Raw genomic sequence first — 27,849 nt, 5'->3', positions numbered from 1 at the left:
CAAGTGATGCAATGCAGAAGAGATCCCTGCAGGAATCCTTGTTGCATTCCCTCCCCAGGATCTCCCTGGGACACTGTTCTACTGGGCAAGAAGCAGGGCAGCTTCAGTGAATATGGGTTTTTCTCTAGGGACTTCACAGAAGCTGTGAAAATCCCAGTTACAGTCTCAACCTGATTAACAGGGATGGGGAAAGGTGTATCTCACCAACAAAGACACCCTAAGGCTCTGAACATTTGCAGGCAGGAGCATCTCCTTGGCTGCAGATAACAAGTGCTTTGGTTCCAGTTTGCCTGATTCTTGGAAACCTGAGGCAGACAGCAGCCTGCTCTTCCAACATGGTGTAGAAAAAAAATTAAAGGTGTGTGGGAGGGAGGAGGAGAAGAACGATTTCCTGCAGTGAAACTCGATCCTTTTCAACTTAAAAATAGGAGGAAAACAAATTCCTGTGGGACCTTCTATAAAAGGGTTTGACAGTTGCCTACTCTGAGCCTCACCTCCCAGAGCTCCCCATTTGTCTGATGCCTTGGAAAGAGCCCTCCTGAGCACAAACACAGATCAGTGACTGAGCAGCTCTGCTCCACGGTGGGGGTCAGCTGCAGGGGAGTGTAATGCACTGTGACAGGTAGCAAAGCCCAGGATTAAGTGTTCCTTGAGTGGACCTACCATGCAAACAGCTTTCCCTGAGCCTCCTTCTCTTGCTGTAAATTTTGTCCAGACCTCTATAAAGGTACAAGGAATTGCTGAGCCCTTTTGCAGGCTGTGTCAAGCCAGGAGCCCCCAGGAGGGATCACACAAACAGCAGCCAAGCCCCCACCTGTGCCTGCATCCCCCCCTGTGAGCTGTGAGCCACAACCTGTGTGCATGGCACCTGGAGAGGAAACTCTGGGCACAGCTTATTGCTTGATTGCCTGATCACACTCCAGCACCTCGTGGCCACAGCCATGTCCCTGCTCATCCCTGCTGCTGGAATTCTGCTCTCCTCTCTCTCCCACCCATCCTCTCCCTCCTTTCTGCATCACCAGCTGATTCCAGGGCTGACAGGCAATGCCACAGACCCCAGTGCAGCAGCCTGTGCCCTCTGCTCTCCCCTGTCAGTCCTGCTCCTTCTTTTGCTTCACTTTCTCAGTCTTGCTCTCCTCTCCCTTTTGCATCCTCCCTCCTTCAACACTCTGCATTGGCAGGGTAGGGCTGAAGGCAGCTAGAGAGTCAAGTTTTCTGGAAGCTCCTGTTCCTCTCTAGGGAAGAGAAAATTAAGCTTTAGGAGGCAGAAAAGATAGCCAGAAAGTCTCAACAGCATTGGCAATGGCAGCCCCACCAAGCATGCTGCTGCAGTTCTGCCCCAGGGGTGCTGAGGGACCTGACACAGCCTGGCCCCATGACAGGCACTGATAGTTGTGCCATCCTCTGCTTCATCATCTGCCCATCCTGCCATCATGAGTCACTTCAGCTCTTGGCTGCAGTCCCTGCTAAAGAGGGAAGGCTCCCAACAGGAGTGATTCACTGAGCCTCACCAGCTGCCTTTCATCTGCTTCCAGCCACATCACCTCGGGGCTGGAGCCCTGGAGCAGAACACTCCACTGCTTTCCCATGGCCCTGCTGCAGAGCTGCTCTTCTCCTCCCTGACCCCCTTGAGACCTCCCAGGTTTGTGCTGTTACCACATTCCTATGATTCCTCCCTCCTGAGTCAGTAAGAAGCCACTTCTGGTGCAGATCTTGGGTTGTGCTGTCCCTGGCTGGAACAGGACTGTGTGTCCCTAAATCCAGAGCCACCCTCAGTCCTCCTGTGAGCTTGGGGATCTGTGCTCTGGAGCCACATGAGCTGTTAAAGCAATCCCACTAGAACCAATTACCATGGCTAGATACTGTTCAAAAGGCAAAGGGGTTTTAGGCTATGGGCCAGGCCAGTTTCTGCTCTGGATAACCACATTATGCCTCCAATCAGCCATGAGCTAACACGATGTACTGCATGTCCAACAGCACAGGCACTTACCACAGCTCAGCTGACGAGCAGTAATTGATTAATCCTCTGTAACTCAGTCACTGCAATCATCTCTCCATCCTTAACAGAGCCAAATTCCCACTGTGATGTCACAAGAGTACAAAATTCATCTTTAAAAAAAAAAAAAAAAGTCTATCATTGCTCATTCCTTATAAATCTGCAGCTCTTTGTCATTCATCCAGGCCAGCAACCAGTCCTTCCAAAGGCTCTTTCCACCTGTGCAGCCCAGAGTAGGATCTACTCAAGGAAAACAGGTGGCTTAAATGAATGCAAACCTCTCTCTCATCCAGACATGAAATCAAATGACTGGGATTATGATTGCTCAACAAGTAATTACCCTTCAGCTGAAGCAACCTCACCATTGTGTACATGCTCATAACTTGCTCAGCTCCTTCTCTGAGCTTGCACAATGTGGTTGCCTTACTAAGAGTCTGATGCTTGCTGAGCTAATCCAAACCAGCCAGGGCTCTGGAGCCTCTGGACACTCACTGCTGCCCAGTTGGATGGGTTACTTGTACTGCAGCTTCCTCCTTCCTCTGCATCCAAAAAGTCAATTTTCTTCTTGCAGACACTTTAATCACCAGGCTTTGCCCTGGCATGTGCACAACCCCTTTAACCATCTCTTTATCACCCCAAGAAACAGCTTTTTCTGCAGCACCAAGACACCTACACCCCTAGCACCACTTTGGTGTACCAGCTAAACTCACCAACCAGTGGTTTTCAAACTATCTTTAATTGAACACCCATAAATTTGTCTGTAGAATGCCCTGTGTGGATGTGCCACAATAAACCCTGAAGAAAGGAAACAGTCCATACCTTTGATAGAGGAAGCAAGCACGCCTCAATGTGGGCTGTGACCCAACTGCATGGAAGGCTTCATACAGAAATGTGTTGGGTTTACTGAATTTTTTCTTTTCTTTCTAGCTGGAGTGGAAGAAAAGAGAGGATAGTTTCCAACAGGGAGGATAAAACAGTACAAATTAAATCCATTCTCTGGCCAGTGTAACAATTGTAATTTCCTGCTATTCCTTGGAAGCTGTACAACCCAAAAGGGAGATATTTCAAGACCGGTGTGTCAGGGGTAGAAGCAAATGCATCTGGTTATTTTTAATGGCAGCTCTGTCCCTAATTTTCAGTGCTGGCCTTGATGAAATGCCAGTTCTGTTTCATTAACCTTTTGTCAGTATGGCAAAGAATAAAAAGTGGCTCCCAACTTTAGCACCTGAGCAAAAGTGCCTTTTCCCAAAAAGCCATTAGAGGTCCTTAGCTATACCAGGCAGAGTTTTGGGTATAGAATGGAAAGAAAAAGGAAAAAAAACCCTGTACAAGTCTCATATCTGCAGTCTTCATTACTGTCTGAAATGTGTGTTAGAACCAAGTTGCAATCAAGGTAACCATTTTCCTTTACAAGCCAAGAAAAATACTGGGTTTATTTTCAGACCATTAGGAATAGTCTCTCAGAACAGGCCTCCTTTCCTTGCTTCATCTGGGCTGCTTAAAAGCAAAAGAAAAGGCACAATTTCACAACCATGGCAGCTGGGGGCTGCACATGGGTTAGACCCCAACAAACAAAACCTTCACTGTGCCTTGGAAGTGCTTTCTCAGGGTCCAAGACTTAATGCAACACCACAGCCAAAGGATTAGTGCTCTGGTGGTAGAGCTGGGCAAGAAACAGGATTTTTGTTCTGTGAGAAATAATGCAGTGGGTTGAGGGTGGGAAGAAGGAGGAAACACAAAGTTAGATTTGTTCCAAAGCTCTGGTTTGTCAGGATGTCAGCACTGATGGAGCAGCACAATGCAGCTCCAGCCCTCTCCTCCCTCCATCTCCTGCTTTGTAGGTATGACCAGATCCTGCAGCCACAGTCCCTGCCACCTCCTCCCTCAGCTTTTTATGGAAACAAAATCCAGGGCTGTGAGCTCTGCTTGAGAGGGACTGAACAATGCCTGCAGCCCAGCTGGAGGCTGAGTTAGGGGAAGGCTCTTGGTTGAGCTGGAGCTGCTGCAGAGCTCAGCACAGCTCAGGTTCACCCAGTGCTGAGTGAGAGCCCAGCTTCCACAGGGTGAAATGCAGAGTTTGGATTTAGCTCGTCATGTGAGATCAGGATCACTGCTCCTAAAATGTCAGCAGTGAGCTGTGGAGCAGGAAGAGGGGGAACCCTCACTCAAAATTCAGGCAATGCTGGTAAATGTCAGGTATTTGCACAGAAGTCTTGGGGCTGGGAGGTTTAAGGGCTGCTGAAAGAGGGACTTTTTCTGAAAGCATCTGTTCTCTGCCAGGTTCCTGTTGTCTTGTCCCTCAGATCCTGAGGACTCCTGGCAAGGAATGGCTCACCCAAGACAGTGCTGGGCTGGCCAAGGAGCTTCCACAGCATCCTGTGACTGGGAGCTCTGGTTTGCACTGGGAGCTGGCAGCAGCAGAGCAGGAGGGACAGGTAGAGCCATGCCAGGTCTCCTGGACTCACCAGCAACTCTGGGAAGCACCACAACCTTACTGGTGTGGGGTGGCTCAGAGGCCACCATAGAGGGACACCCTCATCTTTGGGCAGAGTTTGTGCTATGTAAGCTCAGGACAGAAAAGGAGGAGCAGTAAGTGAGGGCAGAGATCTCCAAAGCTTGTGCTGGCCAGGGTGAGCAGGGGCACAGGCTTGGCACAGTCCTGAGGCAGCCACACTCTGCCAGGAATCTCAGTGCTCATCAGGACAGGAATACAGATGGCCAAGAGAGGAGGTTTCCCTTCTCAGGCAGCAACTGTGACTCTGCCTTTGCAGGGGACAGAGACATGCTTGCTCTGGGCACTTCCAGCACATACAGAGCATTCCAGACAGCACATTCCCCTTGGCACAGAGCTCTGGTTTGGTACCTCCCAGGCTGTGACTCTGCAGTACATGTGCCTGCCAGGCACCAGCTCCAACTCATCCCAGGAAGGAGCACAGCAGTGAGGGAGCTCTGGGCTGCCCCAGGCCTTCTTAGGAATAAGCCAAGGAAGCAATTCAAAGCAGGGCAAAGTAAATTAGATCAAGAATTAAGACTGGAGGTGCTGGAAATGCTGGTTCTATAAGCAGTGGTACAATCCTAGCTTCAGCTTGTGTTTCATATCTAAACGCTGCAAAAAGCAGTGGGGCTGGACTGAATGCAGAGGTCAGGACAGATTGACAGGAATGGCTTCCATTTAGATATAGTCACATCCAGATGGGGCCCTGGGCTTCCCACTGCCTTGCAGAGAAATGAGTAACCAGCCTGGTGTCTGGTGTGCCAGGTGTGGGATGGAGCCTGGGAAATCCTTGGCGTCCCACCTGCTTGTACCACAGCTCTGCCTCCATTTCCTGTGATCTGTCCTGTCACACTGAACTGAGACAAGTAGAGATCAGTACTGATCCATCAGAAAACCCACCAACTAAAAGCAGTTGGCTGGAAACCTGCTTTCTTGCAAACCAGAACGTTTCTTGTGCACAGCATTTAGCACATTCAAAGGCAATGCCAGCACACAAAAGCCAAGGACTAGAGGCCTGTAATTTGCCTTTCCCATCTCTGGGTTACTGGAGTTGAGTGAACATTCCATAAGTTTCATTATGGTCTCCAGCTGCAAGCCAGGACATCCACTGCAGGCAGGGATTTGGACAAAGAGAAAAAGAGAGAATGTCTTGTGCACAGAGCCTGGGACAGGTCTTGGTTTGAGGTTTGAGTGAACCTGGGCCATTTGGGTGGGACCCACTGGAGTTGAGAGGCTCTGTGTGGTTTGGATCAGATCCTGGCAGAGCTAAGCTCCAGCCTTGATGAGCACATCTTGCTCCAAGGGCCTGGAGGGCCCTTCCTGAAGTGACACTGAGTGAAGGGATGAGTGCTGAGAGCTCCTGGACACAGGCAGTGAGGGAAAGTCATGGCTGCAGTTCCAAGCTCTCCTTTCCTTTGTGCTTCTGCCCTGGCTGCAGATCTCAGTGCAGGTGGACATTATTCTCAGTCCTCACAGAGAGATGGGGCTTTTCCCCTGCCCCTATTCATTGCAAACCAGGGCAGTGAACTTGGATTCTGTTTGGGATTTAGTCACAGAAGTGAACCTTGGTGTTCCCTTGAAATAAAATCCCAAAGCTGCAGCAACAGGATCTCATCTCAGCATGGCATGTTGGGGCAGCTAGACCCAGCAGTAAATGTGGGCTCACACACAGCATGGCAAGAACCCACCAGAGTGTTCTTCAGGGCTGAAATGACCAGCTGCAAAAAGCATCCATGTAACAAGGGATGCACATGTGAAGATGTGCACATCTTTTTTTGGCTTTGGATAGGCTGGAGGAATGTTTTTCTCATATACTGAGAATAACAAAGGATTCATCTCTGGGAAAAAAAAATGGGGCACTATGTTGAAGTGGGTTTTCATCAGTCTTGTGCTATTGTGTGCATATCACGGGTTTACTAATGATTCAAATGAAAAGTAATCAGGAAAAGTGCTTGGAGAAGGAGATTTTCCTGTATTTATTTTGGACACACGTCCAGTGGAAAAATATCTTCCCCAGCATTTTGCTTGGCGAGGTGGCCTGTTTCCCTTGGAGAACAATTGATGGTGATGATGAGTGCTGCTCAAATTCCACGTGACTGCACACGTGTGCTGAGGAGAGGTGGGAGGCAGAGCCTGGGACCCCCTGCTTGGTGTGTTCACTGGGGTCTGTGCCAGGCTCCTCACCCCTTGCTGTGTGTGCAGCACCCTGCTCATCCCCAGGGGTTTGTTTTCTCTGCAGTTTTTGGTGGGTGCCACTGGACTCACAATGCCCTGGGTGTGCTGCAGGGAGAGGTTTAACCTTGCCCATGGCTCTGTGCATGGTGCACTTCATGCCTACAGCAGCTTTCTGTTTCATGGAGTATATTCTCAGCTGATGCTGTCCTGGCTTTGTATTCACACCTTCCCAGCTGTAGCCCTGCCCATCCCTCCTCTCCTCCAGCTCCACAAAACCATCACTCCCTGTGCTGGCAGCTCAGCAGAGGGGCACATGGAAGGTTAAATCAGTGAATGCCATTTGTCTGGTTTCATTTCTGACAAAGGAAACGTTCATTCCTCCCTTTGCCAAGGACTCTTCAGAGCAATGGCCTCTGGTCTTGGTGGCACAAGGGATAAACCCAAAGTAACTCTGCTGAAGTCTCAGAATTGCTCCCAGGGTAACTGAGAGCAGAGCAGGGGCCCTGAGAGTTTCCTGAGCTTCACAGCCATAGCCACAAGGCAAATAAAATGAGATTAACCAATTACAATTAAAATGAGAGAGAACTGCTTTTGACAGTAATTTTGAATTTCCCCTAAAACCACTTCCAGCTGTGACCTGTGACTCGTGCAGCGTTTGCCTGAGATCTGCCCCTGGTTGTTTGTTATAACTGGTGCTTTCAAGGACGCTCAGTCCTGCCTAACAAGAGGTTTCCTAGGCAAAAAAAAAAAAGAAAAAAAGAAAAAAAAAGTGAAAAATGGAAGAGGAACTAACACAGGGCATCCCTGCAGTGAGGCCCAGACACAAGAGCCCTTCTGGCAAGCAAATCAGAGCAGGCAGGCAGTCTCCAGGGAATGAAGCAGGGTAGTGCTTGCATCAAATTCCAGCAGCCCCACAGGGATGTGTTGCTGTCAGGCAGCTGTGAATCCCACCCTGAGAACATCCTAATTCACAGTGGTGCAGAGCAGATCTCTGGGCTCACAAAGAAGCTGGCTGTGCACAGCCTTGCCCTTGCAGAAGAGAGCAAGGTTGTGTCTATAAGACAGGAATTATTATCATTATTCTTATCCAGAGCTTCCTGAAGGTTTGTTATGCAGCAGTACCACACAACCAGCTCTCACCTTTGGAGCTTCCAATGCTTTCAGACCACTTAATATCCTAAAAGGAGGAGGTGGTTTTGAGTCACTCTTTGGCCTGAGATACCATCCTCTAGCAGAATTTCTCCAGGTGCTGTTCAAAAAACAGCCCTGGAGGAGATTTTGGAGGTATAACATAACTGGGTGTGGGTTTTCAAATATTATCAGCAGCCTGTGGTCTCCTCTCAGCCAATATGATGCTGCTTATTCCCATCAGGAGACTGGAGATTCTCTTCTGAGAGGATGAGAGAACAGAACTTCTGCAGATCTTCTCATTTCCAAACAGCCAGCAGCACCCACAAGATTAAAGGCTCATTTGGGGAAGGATGTTTTGCCTTTAATTAGAGATCAGGTGTTGCAGGAAGAGCTGGGGTTGGGTGTTTTTCAGGAGATGCCTGCAGGTTTCTGCCTGGGCTGGTGAGTGAGTAGCTGTGGCCATGAGCCCTGGACATGCTGCATTCCTGCCTTTCCAGCATTTCCATATCCTGTGCCTGGCAGGTGAGAGGATCTTGGACTTTTCTCCATCATGCAGTGCAGCAGGATTGATTTCCAGGGACACAGGGCTGCAAGAACAGCAACCTGGGCCAGTGATTAGGAGTGTAAAATTATATATAAAGGTGCTATTTTTACTCTTCAGGCACAGAAAATGAGAGGAAGAGTAGACAGAGATAAAGGTGCATCCTCTTAAGGCTGCATTACCTGAGTCAGAGTCTGTATTAGATTATTTATACAGTGATCTGCCAGTTTTCAAAGCCCTCCAGGTGCTGTAGCACTCTCCTGTTGAGGTCAGGACCACAGTCACCTTTCCCTGTAATTTCCTTTGTCATTAGTGCTTTTTAAGAAACTACTTACTCTTTAGAGATGAGGTCTAAGAGCAATTTTGGAAACAAAAATGCAGTTTGTTACTCCCACACCAGTTATACTTATTTAATTTGGAATGAATCAACTGCTATTCAGTGCAGTTACACCTGGGTGACTTTCAAAACACTTTTGTGTAAGCAACTGTCAGCCCATACTGGGATATTGTCTCTGCAAACACCATGATTTGTTTTGTAAAGTACCTGAGTTTATATCTGAATTGCTACAGTCTCTTCTTAAAAACTTCCCATGATGGACATTTCCCATTTCCCTAGGCAGCCCATCCTAAAACTTTCACTTTAGTTGGCTTTACCTACAGTACTGTCTAAAACTTCCTGGCAATAAATTAAGCTGATTTCTTCTTGCCCTTCCCAAGGTTCTGGAGAACAGTTCCTATCCCTTTTGCAAATATTGGAAGATCATTATCATGTTCCACTCATTCTTCTCTCTTCTAGACTAAACAAATTCCCTTCCTTCCACCTTTTTTTGCAGGTCATGTTTTCAAAACCTCTTTATCATTCATTTTATTCTCTCTGCACACACTCCAGTCTATTGTCTTCCTGAATGTATACTGCCCCAAATACTGAGGGGATGGAGTCTCCCACTACAGGGAAAATCTTTTCTAAACCCTTATCAGCTTTATAATGTCCTGTTTGGAATAATAGCCTGTGCAGCCAGCATCCCCTAAACTTATTTACTTTTTCAGTTATGTCTTCTTTGGTGCTATTCAGGCCAAGTCTTAGGATGCCATTAGGTGTGATCTTTGTTTTCAATTTAGACTCCCTTCATGAATCTCAGTAGCCCCCCTTTCTGCCTGAGTTCTTCCATTTGTGGAAAAAAAATGAAAGGAGGGAGAAAAATATATCCTTGATATACTAAACAACCCCATACCCACCTCATAAGATCTTACAGCCCTCAAAATATTTGCTTAATCTCCCAGTATCTTGGCAGGGCACATAGGTATTAGTGCTCCCAGGTGTTCTTATCCACTAATCTCAAAATATTCTCCTTCTTGTTTTAAACATAGGGAGAGTGAAGTGTTTGGAAGTTCAGTTTTCAGAAGCAACAAAGATCCCCTGCTCCATTTAAAATCTGTGGAAAGTGTGGTTGCAAGCCAGAGGGAACTGGGCTTTAAGTGACACCCTGGAGTCCCCTTGAAAGTTAATCCCACAGTCAGGAGTTAGAGCCCAGGTTTCCTGAGCCTGTCTGCTGAGCAGAGCTGTGTGAACACACCCTGCATGGCCAAACCATCTATAATCCCCCAGGAAAACCTCCTCACTCCTGGCAGGGATCACAGTGCCCTGGAGAAGAGTTGGGCTCATCACAACTTGCTCTGCTCCCCAACTTGAGATCTTGTTCCTCTCCTATTTGCTTGCACGTCGCACAGCTGAAAACCCCTTTAAAGAAAACAAGCAGCACCTGTGCCAAGCTCTTCCAGCAGTAAAAGATATTAATAGTTTCCAGCTCTGTATTTTGCATCCTGCCTTGCCAGAGCTCACCTGCTCTCTGTGAATCAGGACACTGCTCAGTGCTGCTCACTGAACAAAAGGCTGGTTTGTAAAAGACAAATCTGGGGGAATTTTTTAAATTCCAAAAATAGACAAGGGGGGGAAATGTGCCAGCAAGATGGATCTCATTTCATTTCCCAAATCCCTCTGGTCTCCAGAGTTCATTCTTTGCTCTTAATGTTTCATGCTATGGCTTATTTTAGACTCCTTAGTGGAAAGTTTAAAACATTTACTTAAAGGCAAAGCTTCAGCTGGCATAAACTGTCACAGCTCCCTTGGCCTTCATCAGAGGCACTGCCCTTCAGCATTTAAATTGCTCATTAGAGAATGGAAAACTGAGTTGCTTGAAATCATCTGCAAATACTAAGGAGAAAGGAATAGAGAGGAAGGGGCCACAGGATGGATTTCAGCTGAGAATGTGTCTTTCCACATGGACAGGTGCAAATGCAGAGCAGTCCTGGCACTCACTACTCTTCAAGGTTTTCCTCAGATCCCCCTCCAAAGCTGCTGCCAGTGACCCTCCAGAAGCCCTGAGGGGCTGGTGGGGCTGGGTTTTGCTGGGCAGAAGGAATGAGGATGCAGGAATCTCCTCCAGAGCCATCTGGGCTGCTGAGCACCACCAGCCTGGAGCCATTTGAATGGCCATGCCCTGGTGGAGCTCCTTGGTGCCACACAGGTGGGTCTAGAAGCACCAAAGGGCTCTGATAAATCTTTTTTCTGCACACAAGCTTCTTGGCTAAAACCTTTAGGCCAGCCTGAAAAGGTGCTGGTTCAGCCAAATGGCCAGGATGGAGATTCCCTCTTACACCTGGCAAGAGTCAGTGCCCCATCCCACAGCCCTTCCACCTCCAAATTCCACCTGTGCTGGCTGGATTTGCAGCCCTGGTGATCTCACAGGGAGGGCTGGAACAGCACTGTCACAGTTGCCATTCAGTCAGTGCTTTTACAGGCAACATCTGCAAGCTCTTTCTTTTGTTCAGCGTATCCTAAAGGAAAAAAGAAAAAAAAAATTAAGAAAAATCAGCAAAGGTGCAATATGTTTTTCTTTTGCTGTCAAGTTTAACAAACAGCAGCCATCTGAGCTTGCCCCATTTTATGAGGTTGTGTTCCTGCACTGGTCCCTTTCTTGTGTGTCCTGACTAAATGGAACCAACCTCCCAGATTCTCTGGTAAATCACATCAGCAGGGCCATTCCTGATCCTCAGCAGCCCAGCAGCAGAGGAGACTGCCAAAGCCCAAAAGATGGGAGCAGTTATTTTGCCAGCCCTGGCTGGATTTGTGTCTCTGCAGGAATGTGTACACTTCCCTTTGCTTTTGCAATGGCACCAGCGTGTTGACGAACTGCAGTGCTGCTATTTATCCCTTAATTACTCCCATGACTCACATTAAAGGAACAATTTTCCATAGAAACAAACACAGGCAGAGCTGACACTGCTCAAACTGCTTTTATTCTGAAACATACTCTGTACTTTGGGGTTTGAGGGTGGCAGTTCTGGAGGCTGCTCCATATTCCTGCTGCTCCATAATCTTGGGTTTTGATGGAGTTAAGGGGTATGAGATTCACTGGGCACCTCTGGTATGAGGAGGAATTACAGCCCATGTGGGGCTGAGGATCACTCAGTGTGATTTCAGGAGGGATGGATGTGAAGCACAGCTCAGGGTGGTTCTGTCCTCAGTGGTCCCTGGCTGTTTTTAGGACACGTTCACCTGCCAGTGTTCTTGCCAGGATTCTCCTTCTGCTTAATTGCTCGTGGGAGTTTCAGCCTGGGCTGCTGCTCTGTGTTGTTACTTGTCTTGAGAGGCTCAATCAGGGAGAGCAGCAGGAGTGCCTTCCCTGGATTTTATCTGGGGATATTCATCCTGTTCTCTGCGTCGTTTCAATTACAGGTGTCACAGCTGGGTGTGCTCATCCTTGGCTGAGTCATTAATTTAAAATTACTAATGAAATAATTAGCTGGCAGATCTCAACTGCATCCTTTGGGCCAACATGGTATCATTTCTTGTGTGGGGTCATGATGGACTTCAGTTCTTATGCCTGACCCTCATAAAGCATCATGCATAGAGGAGATATCAAGAGGGATATTTTTCTTTTCCAAACCCTCCTGCCCTGCCTTGGCACTAGAATTCTTCAACATCTCCCTAGTTTTGTTCATCTGTGGAGACAAGAGAGACCAGGCAGAGCCAAAGCTGTTTGTCTGATTTCTCCATTTGCAGCTGCCATTATTTATAGCAATTAGATGTCCCTGGTGCTGGTGTTCCAGTGCTTCCCCATCCTGTGGGGCAGGAACAAGGATTTCTCATTCCTCAGAGCTGTGTCTGTTTATCCTAAAACCTTCCCACAAAGGGAGCCTTACCCAGCCCAGGCACTGCAGGCACAGAAGGGTGAATCCATCCCTACTGGAGGTTATTCCCAAGCCTCCCTGTAGCCAAAGAAGAGGGAAAATGGCCCCAAACTTTCTCCTCCAAGGCAGGGAATTGTAGTGTCCAGTGAGATGTGGATACTGGAGCACTCAGAGCCCTCAGCCAGGAAACTGGGCCCCTCTACAAAAACTGCTACACACTCACATGAACACACCATTCCTGCTCCAAAACACTCCCACCATCGTGGAAAAGGCAGGAGCAAGCAGGTGGGTGGAGAGAGGAGGGATGTGGAAGCACAGGGTGATGACAGCAGCTGTCACAGCACCCAGGGCCAGGAGGTGGCCAGAGGGCACCTGCTTTGCTGTGGGCTTTGCATTCCCTCCTGGGGAAAGGAGGGAATGATGGAGCAGAGCCCTGGAAAGCTCTGCTTTCTTTCCTCCAGGCAGGCAGCATGCTGCTTTTGCCACTGTGTGTTTTCAGAGATTGTGGGATTTGATGTAGAGTCTGTTAGAGTTGGCTGTGACTTGCTTATGCTTTGTCCGTGCAGATAAAGTTGCATTCTTATTGTACTTCTGTGCTCCACACACACACTCTAACTCTGAAAAAATGTGGTTTGAAAAAACAACAACAACAAAAAAAGAAAATTTAAATGCAACTTTGGCTGTGCAGCCTTCCCAGGAAATGCCTGTAGAAAATGTCTGTGCAGGAAACAGCTACAAAGGGAAGGAGAGGAGGGAGTGAAGCCCAGCAGACCTGGATTCTCAGAGACCATGTGCAGCTTCTTCCTCTCCAGCTCCTCAGGGCTCTTGCTGTCTCTTCATGTTGCTTCCAAGGCCCCACACAGTTCAAATGTCTTTCATGAGGGCTTGTCAGCCTCCCACCGTGCCCGAGTCCCATCGAGTCCTTTCTCCTCTGAAGAAAAAACTTGTAAGGGCTCAGTAGCCATGACTGAAGCCAGATTTTCAAAAAAGGCCAGCACTCCATAAACCACTGGGCTTTTCTGAAAGTCTGGCTCTGAGCAAAGCCTTTATTTCCTTTTTAGTTTTTTTCCCTACACTAGGACTGGATCAGTAATATAAACATTAGGCTGAGTATCTCCTCCCTAGAGGGCTCCTCTCTTTTTCTGCCTCCCTTATCTCTGCCAAGGTGCTAACAACAATGTGTGCCAGGTGGAAGGGCATCCATGGGACTGACAGAGCCCTGATCCATGGGCATTTTCAACCCAGGCTGCAGACAGAGCTGGGAAGGAGAGAGAGGGAATGCCTTGACTTGTCTCACAAGTTTGCCAGAAACAGATTCTGCTTTCAGTGAGAGACTTGAAAATATTTACCTTTGTTTAAAGCAAGAGGGCAGAGAGAGGATTCCCTGGCTCCTTCTCCTGGTTTAAAAGAAGGTTTAATTTGAGATGTGAAGCACAAATCAGTGCACCTTCACACCTCCACTTGAACTTGACTGTTCAAGCCCAGCCAGGCTGCAGCATCCCCTGCACCAGGGCATGACTGTGCCCAAGGCTCTCATCCCCCCAGGATGCAGAAACATCACTTGAGTAGCACCTACTTAGGTTTTCTTTTGCCTAGAGGTTGGCATGGGGTGATACCAGCTAGTGGTCCATGTTTTCACAGGTAGGGGCTCCAAATTTTTTCCAGAAAGAGAATTTAATTGCCCCTAACTTCTCCTGAGCCCAGCAGCTTCAAAGGCACGTCCCCCACACTCTATCATAACAACATTTAGAAAGCAGTTTGAATTTCTTCCAGCTGGCCTCATGTTACAGAGATCCCTATCAGCACCCGGGAGGAAAGAATTAGCAAGAAAAACAAGCGTCTCTTTAAACTTGACAAAGAAAATGAAAATACAAAGGAAAGGGCCACGTAAAAAGCAGAGATGCAGCCCTGTGACGTCCAAACAATGTTTGAATCCTTTTCCTAGGGTTTTCTGAGGTAGAAAGGATCCCAATGCTTGGCTTTCCTTGTGTCATCTGGAGCCTTTGAACACTAAAAACAAAGGTTTATCAAAGCCAGATGCATTTGCACAGGTAGTGTGTGTGTGACCTCCCTCCCAGCCTTTGGGAAGGAGCACCTCAAGTGAACATTAACCCAGGCAGGAGCGTGTGCCTGGGGATGCAGGGACTCACCAGAGCCAGCCAGACAATAAACATGGACTTTCAAACACATCTGCTTGGCTTTTCATGCCAAACTCCTTTCATGCCCCCCCACAAGGGACTTCTCATGACTCTCTCATCCCCCAAAAAGCATCCCAGCTGCAGACTTTTCCCATTTACCAGCAGATCAAGCAGCCAGGCTCGGGGTGAGCAGTGGGAAAACCTGGAACAGGCAGCTCCCCTAGTAGCAGAGAGCTTCCCCCACCCAAGGAGCTCCCCAAACCTCAGCCAGATGGGTTTGTTGTGGTTTCTGCTGAGCTGCCTCCTCTTGTGGAGCTGTCCTGCCCCAGCCCAAGCCCTGCAGCCACCCTCAGCATCTCTGCTGGTCACAGGCTGCCGTGCTGACATGTGAACAACTCCTTTAAAAGAGCAGATACCCTCCATTGCAAAGAGCAAAGTGCCTTGGGCAGCTGGGGAAGGCTGGCAAAGGACACAGACTGCATTTGGGTTTGCTTTGTGCTCCCTGTGGTGCACATGAAGGAGGCAGTGGCTTGAGATGGGGCTTGGGGACCCAAGCTGGTGCCTTTGCATGTTAGAATCCATTTCCGTTCAAAAGCTGATGAGCACTGTCTGTTTTGGCATTTGTCATCCCCACAGAGCTATTTTTCTGCATTTCCCAATACTTTCTCTTCTTCCCTATTCAGTCTGCATCTGGGCCCAGCCTCTTAGCTGGCTCTCTTCAAAGGAGGGCATTATGTTATGCCACCATTTATCATACTGTTCTTTTCTCCAGCAAATTTCCATTATGATTGGGGAAAAAAAAAAAAAAAAGTCTGGCAGCCATCACCTCTGCTCTTAGCTGAACTTTGGTTGGTTATTGAGCTATTACTCATAATTTGTCTTCACTTGCTCTATCTAAGTAAAAAAGATGGGTAAATCAATAGATATAGATAGATTAAAGCATGAAGGAGTGGGGGAGCAATTTGGGGTGATTACTGGCCCAAGACAAGGTGGAAAAGAAGGGAAATTGCACTGAGCTGCACCAATTTGAACCTTCCAAGACACTGACTTTCAGTGGCCGTGAAACATTTCTCACTACAGAACTCAGCTGAGTGTCTGCTTGGGTTTAGTGTGCAGTTAAATGAAAATTCACAAGATGCAATTCAAGCAAAAGTTACAGATTGATGTCTCAGCTTCTGAGAGTCCAAAAAACTGAACTTGAGCATATGTAACTTCAGAGTCTAACCTAATCTTCCCCTCTTGCTGAGAAGATTCACATAGCAACAGTGAAAGGGGCTTTCTTCAATTTGCTTTATCCTGTGTGTATTTAAGATAACCCTTTTTTTCCCAGAATTTCATTTAGCTACTCATACTACAAACACAAGGACAGATGGTCACCAGATCAAACTTAATCAGCATTCTGTATGCTGGATTTTGAGCTTAGAAATTCATCTGGTTCTAGTAAAGCACAGTCTGAAACCTGCCTGATGTTTAACTCAACCACAGAATTGTATTAAATTTCTAAGCCTCCCCATCCTCACAGGAGATTGAGATGGGAACCATCAGGCAGTTTTTAAAAGGGGTTGATTAGTAGTTTAATTATCAGAGATATCTGCTCTATTACTAGTGTCTCACTGGAGAAGAGCATTTTTAATGGGAGGTTGAAGCCCAGTGTTACCCCTTTGTGTCTTCTTGGAATCCATGGCAGGACTAAATCCAGCCCTGGAGTCAGAGGATGCAGTTTTGTTTACATCCCCTTACACCACACTGAATTCAAGGTCTAGACCTTGGCAGTGCACTCTGGGTTAAGGCAATTTGAATTCTTTTCCCATGGCTTCTTCTCATTCCTCCTTTCATCCCTTCTCTGCCTCTCTTGGTTGTTAGTTGGGCTGAACTCCACGTGTGTGCCCATCCCAAGGAGTTGATGTTTCTCAGGACAGGCACTGAGCTCTCCCAGGGAAGGGCTCTCAGAATCCAGGTACCTCAGGAGCCACAGCAAAACCTCCTTTTCCTTAAGTGAAGTCAGGATGTGATGACCTTGTGTCCTTAAATCCTCTGTCCTTCAGGTGTGGTGCCCTTTCTGCCCTCTCTGAAATCCCTCTGCTGTTTCATCCCTGGTGCCACAGCCTGTCAGAGGTGAGTGTTCCCCTGCAGCCAGCTCTGCTGCCTTTATTTGCATAACTGTGGCATGGGGCTGCCTGGCTGGAAACCAAACCCCACTCCAAATGGCACAGAGGTGACAGCCATCTGTGTCTTTTTCACATTTGGTTTCATTGTTTTAGGATCAAATCCAACCACTGCAACCTACAGTAACTCTAGACTTTTCAAGGCTCAAAGCTTTCCATAGAGCACGATCTGTGGTTACACCATGGAGAAACAAACCTGAGGAAAAAAACTTGTTGGACTGGCTCAGAGGTATTTTAGTTAGTGCAGAGGGCTGCCAGTGGTGAAACCAGCACTCCCAGAGTGTGAATGAATGGAGGGTGTTTCATTCTGTGCACGTTGGACAATTCAATCCTAACTGGGCATCATGGTTGTTCTCAAGATGTATTTCCATTGCCACGTAATAAACGTGAATTCTTTATGAGACACTCAGGGATGGAAGGCATCTAGTGGTTGCTAAAGGTTATTCTGATGATGTATATTCAAACCCCTCCTGTTTGGCATTAATTAGCACAATGTTCTATTTTGCAATTTCCCAGCACAGACACATCCAGATTCCTGCTAGGAATTGGAAATGGCATCATCCACCACCCACTCCTCCACCCAAACCAGACAGCACTGCTACAATCCCTCCCTCCCATGGACCCCCCACAACCCCACAGCAGGGACATGCAGAGCCTTGCAGGATATAGGATATTTCTGCATTACAAAACCTAGACATTCAGGCTGGGATCTTCATCCAGGTCTCTCCATGGATCCCAAAAGCCCAGTGCCATCAGCTGGGGCCATCAGAAACTCCTGGTTTGGCATGTGGACTGGGGTATTTCTGATGTCCAGGTTGAAGATTGCAGGTTGCAGGAAGGTGATACCCTCAGGAGCTCCAACCCCTCAGGAACTAAAGGAAGTTTGCAACTCATACACCGAGTTGAATTCTTCATGTCACAGCACTGGGAGGAACTGGTACAAACCATTCCCTTATGTGTTTCCCATTTCTCTGGGCTTGGTTGCTCCAAGCCTCCTACAGATGCTTCCTAATGCAAATACTAAGACAAATGTACAAGAGTTATTGTGGGAGCTGGATTCTGCCCTTGCCAAAATCCAAGAGAGAAGGAAATGCTTGCACATTTTCTACCTATTTTATCTCTGTTGGGTGTCTGAAAAGCATTTTCTACCATCCCCAAGCTGCAGGGATAATTAGATGCTGTACCAACCAAACTGCCAAAAGATGAAAACTTGTGTGTTTCAATATTGCATGGAACATGGCTTAAAATAGCTAAGCAGATCCTGTAATTAGGAAAGTACCAAGTAACACTCATCCTCCTCTGCTCCAGGCATCCCACCCCCAGGATCTTCATCCCACCTCCAGGATGTTCTGAACTCCTTGTGCTGGCCTGGCAGTGCTTTTTCCACTTTGGGAAAGTGCACTTTTTGGTGCATCCTCAGTGCAAAGGGACTTTTTTGCTTCTTTCTCATGCGTGGTTCTATCTTGCCCCATGTAAGGACCATCAGACTCTGAGCTCTAATGCTGGAACTGATTCTTCTGCATTGTCCTCCTGACCTGTGACTGATGGGACAGAGTGAAGCACCCCTGGGGTGCAGTTACAGCTCTGCAGCTGTGACCCCTTGCACCCACCATGGGGGACAGCCACCGTGATTCTGTCCCCATTGTCACCATCCTTGTGGCACTGGAGCTCCACAGCAATGCCTTTGCCAGTGCCACAGTCCCTGCACGTTCTCCCTGTGCTGCAACAGCCAAGCTCACATGCACCAGTTCATTTTGGGTTTTATGCCTGCAGCTTCCCTCCAGATAAATGTATTTTTTTAACTCAGAAATACATTCGTTCCAAGTCGGATGCCAACTGCTCCCAGTGCCAAGAAGATGCAGTGCTCCTTCTGCTCACTCTGTTTTCCTGTGAACTTTATCAGTTTTTGCTTGTTTCTCTGTGACCTTTGGAGCCCATTCAAAGTCATCTGTCTCTTGCTTTGATTTTGTTTCAGTCCAGTGCAGGTTGCCAGCTGATTTGTTGCCTGTTTTAACACATTGCCAGCAAATCACCACCTCTTCATATTGTTCAGTCACTCATCAAATCCAGGCTTGCCAGCTCCTTTTGTTAATGGGCTAGGAGGGATTGTTACATCTAGCTGATGGGACCAGAAAGCTGCTTAATTACAGCTAACAAATCTTTAAAGCTTAATGTAGGACTTTTATGGCCAGTGAGGGGTCTGGCCTCTGTCATGGACCCAAAGTCCACCTGGATGTTGGCTGTACCTCATCTCTCCCTGGTCAGCCAGGCACTTCAGCTGCCACATACTGGTTCTGCTCCTGAAAATGTATCCCTGAAGTTGTTGTGCTTGTGCTGATTCTGAGATGGAGAGAGTTTTAATTGCTGAGCCGAGTGGGACCTCCTGGGTGCTCTGCTACAGCTGGTCCCAGTTACAGGCAGCCAGGGATCCGTGAAGGAGCCCCGTGGCCCTGGTTATTCCTGCAATATTGGCAAGAGCCAAGGTGGGCATGGGAGCCCCAGTGAGGTGCAGAGTCCACAGGCCACGTCCAGGCTCAGCTCCAGCACCACACAGCCCACAAAGTGCTGCTTCCATCCTGGAAGGATCCATGCCATCCAGGTATTCCTCAGGAGAGCTCTGTTGAGACCCATTTGTGGTGAAAGGCAGCAGCATTTTCTCCAAAGACTCAGCTATGTTTCTCTGCACGTTCTCTGTGCTCCCTTTCCAGCTCCAGGTATTTGGCTCGATGGCTCATTTAAGACCAAAATTTCCTTTGTGGCCCAGGAGTAAAATCCATATTTCTTTGCAATACAGAGCACAGTCAGAAAGGAAGAAGCAACCAGTTGACCAAAACCCAGGCTCATCCAGGCACCATGGGCATGTCCCACAGCAGCACTCAGGAACTCAGGAACTGATTTATTTCTTGAGCACAGACGTGGTGTACATAGCTTTAAACTATTCTGACTCCATTTTCTGTCTATGGGTGCCCTAAAGAAGGGGGGATTGAGAGATAAGTGCTCACTGATTGGATGTAACTTGGATGGGTTTCCATAATGCAGTGGGTGTAGCATTTTCAAAGGTCTCTGCACTCTTCTCCGGCTCTTCCCTGAGGCTGAACTTTTAGTTTTCCTCAGAGTCCATCCCAAGCTGTCCCAATGTCCGTGCGCGGCCGATCCACAACTATTCCCGAACTATTCCCGACCCATTCCCGAATTTTTCCCGACCCATTCCCGCGGTAGCCGCTCCCAGCGCTGTGCGCGGCCGGCGGGGGCCCTCTGCTGGCTGCGGGCGGAACTGCGCTCTGCTGGAGCGCTCGGGGACGCGCTCGGGATGGGATCGGGAACGCGCTCGGGGATGTTGGTGACCTGAGCTGGCTTTAAAGAGGGACAATAAGCCAAGCATCAGAGCTCCAGCATGGACAAAGGAAGGGGTCGCTGTGCCTGCAGGCTCAGGGCGGGGGCAGCCCTTGCCCCTCACTTTGCAGGGAAAGGAACCCCAAGTAGTTCCCTGGTACAGCCCAGGTAAGGCCTGAAGTGGGGGCTGGGAGGGACAGCAGCATAAGAGGGGCAGACTGGCGGTGCCCAAGGCACAGGGACAGAACTGTTCACCAGTACAAAACACGTCTGGGGCTGTACCTGCAGAAAGGACGTAAGAGCAGGGGCCAGAATCCAGCATGCATTTGTTCCCCGTGTTTCTGAAATAATCCCTTGGAGATCAACGGGGTTTCACATTTTTCCTCATCTGTTCTTAATCTGTTTGCCTGACAGATGCCAAACCACCATACCCTGCATGGAAAAAACACAAAACAAAAAACAAAGCTTTATATCTTCTCTGGATTTATTCACAAACATTCCCCGGAGCCCGGCACTGTTCGTGCCCCAGGGAAGAACCTGCCCCAGGGACAGATCTGCTGTCAGCAAGGGCTCACAGAGAGTCTGTTCAGGGCACAGACTGTCTCTGCCGGAGCAGCTTTGTGTTTATTTGAACCCAATGACTGCAGTTGGTGATTATCTGCTGCTGGCATCCCTCTGCTGCCAAGAAGCCTCTACCAACATCCCCATCCTGCTGTTCCAGGCGCTGCAGATTTGTACAGCCTGAGGCAGCCCCAGCCAGGCAGGAGATGGGCAAAAAGAGAGAAGGGAACTGCCTTGATAAAAGGTCACAGAGCAGAAGGAAAACTAGCACCCTGAACCCTGCAAAGGCTCCAGACAATTTGTCAAGCAGCCACTCATGCCAGTGTTATCTCAGAATCCATCCCAGCCAAATCTGCTGAGGACTTGAGCAACAGCATTTTAATGGCACACATAAATAGTTTATTTAAGGCTGAGACTTGGTGACTACAGCCCTGTCATTATCAGTGCCTGGAATGAACCATCTCTGATAATAAATAATCCAGGATAACTCCCAACATCAAAAATTGTTCTGTCCTAAATTGCTCCCATCTTTATCCTATCAATCAGAAATTCTGAGCGTTTGCAACAGCTCATACAGTAAATTGACTTTAGCTTTCTTCTTTCCAAATACTGAAACTGGCTCTTTGCAGGGCACTGCCATGTAATTTACAGCTCTATCACCACCTCCTTAATAACTGCCAAGTTCTTTGGGGTCCTTTGAAAGTGAACATAATAAAAAGATACGAGCTGAGACTGACCGTGGGTTTCAAGTCTGCAGGTTTCTATGTGCCTTTTTTGGTTTTTTTCAGCAAGCTGATGGAAACCAATTCTGTATCTTTAAGGCAATGTGAAAAGATGTTAGAATTCCCCTGACTAGTGAGAACAGAGAATTGATACAGCTGTACAGCAGCCAAATGCCAGCACATCTCCACATCTCAGCTTCACCATTAGTCTCAGCTAAGAGATGGGAGGGAGAGATTTCCTCTTTGTATATCATTTGGCTGATCAATCTGAAACACAACCCTGCAGTCTGAAAACAGGCCTGAAACAGTGACTGTTAAACAGCTGTGTAATTTGTCTGTTGCCCCAAGAACAGAATATTTAGATAAGGTTTGGCTGAGCAAAAAAGAAGGCTGGGAAAAGATTCAGCAGCTCTAACAGGAGAGGGAAAATGGGACTGTCTTGGGCTGTTAGCATCACAGCAAGCCCTGCTCTGTTCCAGGCACTGCTTCTCACCAGCCTGAGTTTATGTTAATTTAATAAATGGAAACATCCTGTGCCTCCCCAGTTTGGCAAAGGCAGGGTTTGGGGTGAAGGAGATCTCCTTTGCTTACCCTGCAGGTTTTGCCACTATCCCCCAACTGCCTGAAACGTCAGGAGAAAGATCAACAGAGTGAAATGTAATCTCAAAGAGAAACACGATATTTTTTTAACGTCCTCACAGCAGCAATCATAATAAAAACACAAACCTGAGGTTTGTAAAAACCTAGCAATAAAACCACAGACATCTTTACAGCTCCCAGATACCCAGTGCTCCCCGGCAGCAAGCACAAAAACCCTCCCAGACACAAGGAGCAAAGCTCTAGCTGGGGACCAGGCCTAATTGTTTTACAGCCTGCAAAAAAACAAAAAAAAAAAAAAGAAAAAACCCACACATGACACAAATTCGCAGGTCATTACCAACCACCATCAGGGAAGATAAAATAAACTCTCTTCGTTTTCCCTCACCTAGAGACCACGGAGTTGAGGGGAGGTGGAATGCTGTGCTTACAGACAGTACGTGGTTCGGGTTTATAAGGCAAGCTCAGATCTTTGTGCTGTTTCCTGGTCATTAAAAGCCCTTTTTAAAAGACAGATTACAGGCATCTGTACTTCCCGAGCTAACAGTGAGCATATTCTGTTCCACAGGAATAGAGATCATCTCTCTTAGAATGTGAGGCAGGCCCTCAGGCAATGTAGCACAGCTTCCCAGTGTGCTCTGGCAGGTTATTTAATATTTCCATGCCTTGAATCTCAGCAAAAGGAATCCTATATTTAGGTATTTTCCAAGCTTAATACTTCTATGATTTCTCCCATTCTTTGTCCAAGCAGATTGAAAGCTCTCTTCCCATGGGCACTACTTATTTTGAGGAGGAGATGAAGGACTGTGGCAGCACAGGGATATGCAAGGTGATCAGACTCAGCAATGATGGGAAATTATTCAGAGGGGGAGAAAAAAATTCAGTGTAAGCCAGGTTTAAAAAATCCACAGTAAACAGCTTCAGCCTAGTACTGTACAGCTGTCAAGTCCCATTGCAGGAGGTTTCTTGACGCTGATAATTTAATGATTCTTTGGCCCAAGGGTACATCTCCCACTGCGAATCTGCTTCTCCAGAGCAGCTTTATCACTGACCTGAAAGGCAGCAATCATGGCTTGTGTGTAAATGTGTGTGACAGCGCTAATGCACGGTAATGGCCCAGCACATCCAGCGGGGCTGACAGCACCGGCAGCCGCCGGGATGGGTGTTGTGCTCCCTCAACACAGAGGTCAGTGTTTTTTTCCTGATGATCCTTGATAGAATACAGTAGGCAGAGCCTGAGCATACACATCTAAACCTGTCAGTGGTTGCTTGCAGACTGCAGGCTGTATTTCTTAATTTTTGGAAGGTCTTAAAATGTAGATTTCACAGGTTTTCTTTTGCCTGAGGAAAAAAAATATTTGTTCTTCTCCTCCTCTTATTTCTAGGCTATGTGCAACTCGTCCTTTTTCCTTTGTGGACTTATTGTCTAAGTTTAGCTGTCTAGTTGAAGAGATTTTTGAAAGCTGTTCTGGACCTTAATTACACCCTTCCTGATTGGAATGAGAAGCCTTACTCCCAGGTTTCTGGGAAATGACCATGGTATAATTGAAAGGTGGAAACTGCTTTTGCCCTTGTTTGTACAGTCACAGAATTCTGGCTAATGGCCGTCTCATGAATTAATGCTGAAAAATAATGGATTTACTAAGAGTCTGGTTGGTAAAGTGGAGATAAGGAGCTGAGTAAGGGGCTGACGCCCTCTCCCAGCCAGCAATTGTAGCGATGTTTTACGATCAGGGAGTAGGTCAATTCACTTGCACGTTTAATGGATGAGATAAGGGCAGCTTGCACTAAATCAGCTTTCTGGGCAATATATGATCCAAGGGATGCAAAACCCTTGTGGCTGCCCGCTGCTGAGGGAGCCGAAGCAAGGCAGAGCCAGAGCAAAGCTATTTGCAGATGATGCTGGCTCCTACTAAAAACAACTGCTGGTGCTCCTGAGCACCCGGCTGGGGAGTCGTGACCCTGAGGCGATGCAGGGCAGCGGGGCACAGCTGGGGCACAGCTGGAGCACAGCTGGCCACGCTCGGCACCATCTCCCTGCTCTGCAGCTGAGTCACAGGAGGATCTGTGTGCTGTGCCCCCTCCGTGCACAGAGATGCAGCTCCCACCTTCTGCTCCTCCAGCTCCAAATGCCAGGCTGGATTGGGCATCTCCTGCATCCTGACCTGCTTCCTCCTCCTCAGGAGATGTCTGGGCATCCCTCTCAGCACTTGCCATCAGATGTTCCTTGTTCTGCAGCAGGAGGTTTCCTCTGGTACCAGGAGCCCCCCGGCCCAAGTGTTGTGCAAGCAAAGGAGAGACAATAACCAAAACCAGTCTCTGCCTTAAGGAGCTGACAGCATCTCCCTTATTCCTCCGAGCTTCTGTAAATAAATCCTTGGTAATGTCTCTGTTTTTCAGAGGATGATAAAAGGACCTGTCGTCACTCCCTGCACAGACTTTTCCTGCCATTCACTGAGCTTTCCACTCCCTCTCCCACGAAGGGAGAAATTTGTTAAAAATTAATTCTCATCTGATGACTGCTAATTATCTTAGAGGCTGTTGGTAAAGTGCAGCAAAGGGACCAAAGACAGCGCTCAGGAAGAGCCCTGGGGGAGGAATGCTGGCTTGGATGGTGCCACTGAGCAGGATCAGAGAGGATTTTAACTGATGCTCCTCCAATAGGATGTCTGACAGCAGAGGTACAAAATAAGATTCACTTTTAGAAGTCTCTCTCTTTCTACACACGCACATATATATTTGGTTCTGATTTTTAAAATCTTCCCCTTTAAAATGGGGAGGGATCACATCACCCACGAGGTTTCAATGTTTTGGTTGAGTTTCATCCTGGCTGATGTTTCACACCAAGCTGTGGGGAAAGGCTCTGCACAATCCCCTCCCCTTGCCCTCCCTCTCCAGGTGCTGCTGTGAGCAGGGAGCTCATCCTGAAGCCTGTGAGCTCCTGCTCTCATGGAGGGAACAGGGAGCTCATCCCACAGCTCCTGCTCTCACAGATAACAGCCACTCCAAAGTGCTGCTCCCCTTCCCAACAGGGTGAATGGGAAGCTAATCCCGGATTCTCATCTCAGCCACGCTGATCTAATTAAGAGAAACTCTTTTGGCTTTATAGGGTGGAGGGTTGCTGGATTTAGATCTGCATTACCGGAATCAAATCCAGGCCAGCTGTGCTTGTTGATGTTAGAGATGCACAGCAAAGAGAAACAACATCACAGGAGAGATGATTTAACCTTCCTGCTTCCAGCTCTGCTGCTCTGCCCTCTCCCTTCTAACCTCTCCTTCTTAAAAAACAAAGCAAGCAAAAAAAAAAATTAGGAGGGAGGCACCTGGAAAGCAGAGCCACACCACTGCACATCATGGCAAAGATTTTGTGATCTCTGATTTCGGGGCACCACAAACACTGTGAGATTTTACTGCAAAATTCTCATATCTGAGAGCCTGGTGTTTGCACTTGGATGGATTGGGGATTTGAATTTCTGGCTATCTCCAAAGTTCAGGGGTTGCAGTGGGGTCAGAGCTTCCTCCAGTTATAGTAGCTGAGCTATAACTGTTATTGTACTGCACTCCTCTCTTCAGGATTGTTAAAGAATTCTGCAGATATTAATGACACATAATTACCATGCTCACGTTCCATTTTGAGCATGAAGAAACTGGGGCAGCTCAATGCTGCTCACCTGGAGAGAGGCAGAGCAGCCTTTCAAAGAACTGGGGTGACTGTTGCAGGCTGGAACTTCTGGGAACTGAAAATTCCAGAGAAATCAGGACATGGAAAAAATGCTCAGGTACTATTTCAGTTTTATTTTTGAATGAATGTATTTTTATCCCTTGGTTTCCAACAGGTTTTCCCTACATGGAGTACAGGTACATATTTCTGTTCTATAAATGTCACATCTTGAGGCCTATTAATAAAAAGCACTTCTTTGGAACAACACAGATGGGGGTTTTCCTTCATTTGTGTTCAGTTATTAGGGATCCATATTGAATTTAACATCCTTCTGTCTTTCCTGCCAGGATGATTCAGATGGCAAATGCATTTCTCTTTTGGCACAGGTTGTGACTGAATCATTTTCCCAGACTAGGTTGTCACCTAACAGGATCCTAAATTAAGAGTCCATGCTTTATATAAAAAGCTGGATGGATAAAATGGAAGGGCCTTCCTGCACTGCTGCTGGCAGAGCTGCTTCTCCTCCTGTACCAGGCTTTTCACTTCCAAACACACATTTAAAACTGGTCATCCTTGATTTTAGCTTTGATTAAGGACTAATGAATTTTCTTTGAAATATTTCCCTCTAGGCTATGTTGTGCTTCTTTTTCCCTGGCTTTAGTAGCTGCAAGGTGTAAAATACATAAAGATCCATCCTCTGTGTCCTCACACACAACAGAATCACCTTGAAGGTAGGTAGAGCCTGCAGCTTGCAGCCTGATGCTGAATTTGATTTTGGTGGAGGTGTGAAATACTTCCCTATGCTGTGTATAATGCATCTTTTGACTAAGAAAATTATCTCTCACTTCTAGAGACTTTATTGGCCTTTTCTATTGGTTACTGCAAAAGCCAAGTTTCTGTCTCTTAATTTTGAAGCCCCTTATAATGAAGTATTTTATTTCCATTACAAACATAGAAAAGATACTGCATCCATAAATGCTTGTGTGCATTTGCCAGAGATAAAATCACAGGCCAGTAACTGCCCTGTGCCATCATCTTCAATATTGATTTGTAGAGAAAATGCAGAGAATATCAGCCACAGCCAGAGCCTGCCCTACTGGTGGTAGGCCACATTTATTCAGATATGAATGCAGAAATGGCAGTACAGAGTGAAGGTGCATGTGCAGAGCAGGACAGGCTGCAGGAATTCCAGCCCCACAGCTCTGCTGCAGCTGTGCTGCTTTCAGTGGGCTTGGGGAAAATCCACACACTATTGTGTGCCAATAGCACAAACCCCCAGACTCCAGGCAGGCTTTTTCCCACACATCCACACACGTGATGCCATGATCCTCTGGAGCACACAGCACAACTTCTGCTCACAGATGTGTTTCCATCCCCCTCATCCTTCACACCAGCACTCACAGCACAGGGACACACCTGGCACATCTCACCCCAGCTGGGAGGGAGCTCAGTTATCCTCAGGAGCTGGTACAGTGCTGTGTTATGGATTTGGAATGAGAATGGTGGTGTTAATACACAGTTTTGGTTTTTGTAAAGTTCTGTTGATTCTTAGTCAAGAACTCTTTTTTTCTCTTTTGTGTATCATGAGGAGGTTTGCAAAAGAAACTGGCAAGGAGCAAAGTTGGCACAGATTACCTGAACTGGCCAAAGGGATATTCCACAGCACAGGACATTATTCCCAGTGGCATAACTGGGGAATTGCCTGGAAGGGGGGCTGGTCTGGGTTTGGAGAGGGGCAGCCTGACATCAGCTGGAGATGAGCATTTGCCTTGTGCATCATTTTAGGGCGTGGTTTTCCTTTCTCTTTTTATTAACATTATTATTCTATTTCATTGTATTTTCAATTACTGACCTGTTTTTTTCTCAACCTACAAGTTTTACTTTTGATTCTCCTCCCCATCCCACCAGGAAGGGAAAGAAGACGAGAAGGAAGGGAATTGCGCGTTGCTTAATTTCCAGCTGGGCTTCAAGCAGGACAGTGTGTCCCGGGAATGCCCCTCCCGTCCTTCCGCACATTCCCGCGCACCGGGCGCGCGCCTCGCGCTCTTCCCTCCGCCAGGTGCGCGCTCCCGTGCGCGCGCGCCGCGCCGCGCCCCGCCCCGCGCGCGCGCCCGTGGCGGGCGGGGCCGCGCTGTGCCCGCGTT

The 27,849-nt window shown here is 47.6% G+C and overlaps 1 long non-coding RNA gene across 1 annotated transcript in view; it reads left to right on the top strand.

Moving 5' to 3' along the window:
• LOC306810314 overlaps positions 1-19,959 on the top strand; it is a 46,367-nt gene extending 26,408 nt beyond the window's left edge. The window contains exon 4 of the long non-coding RNA XR_013776432.1: positions 19,626-19,959. This is a non-coding gene — a long non-coding RNA (uncharacterized lncRNA). The remainder of the gene's footprint in view (positions 1-19,625) is intronic.
• Positions 19,960-27,849: the final 7,890 nt, after the last annotated feature.

The sequence above is a fragment of the Erithacus rubecula genome (assembly GCF_903797595.1).
Source record: "Erithacus rubecula genome assembly, chromosome: 19".
Lineage (NCBI taxonomy): Eukaryota > Metazoa > Chordata > Aves > Passeriformes > Muscicapidae > Erithacus > Erithacus rubecula.
This window is presented reverse-complemented; position numbering and strand designations above follow the sequence as displayed.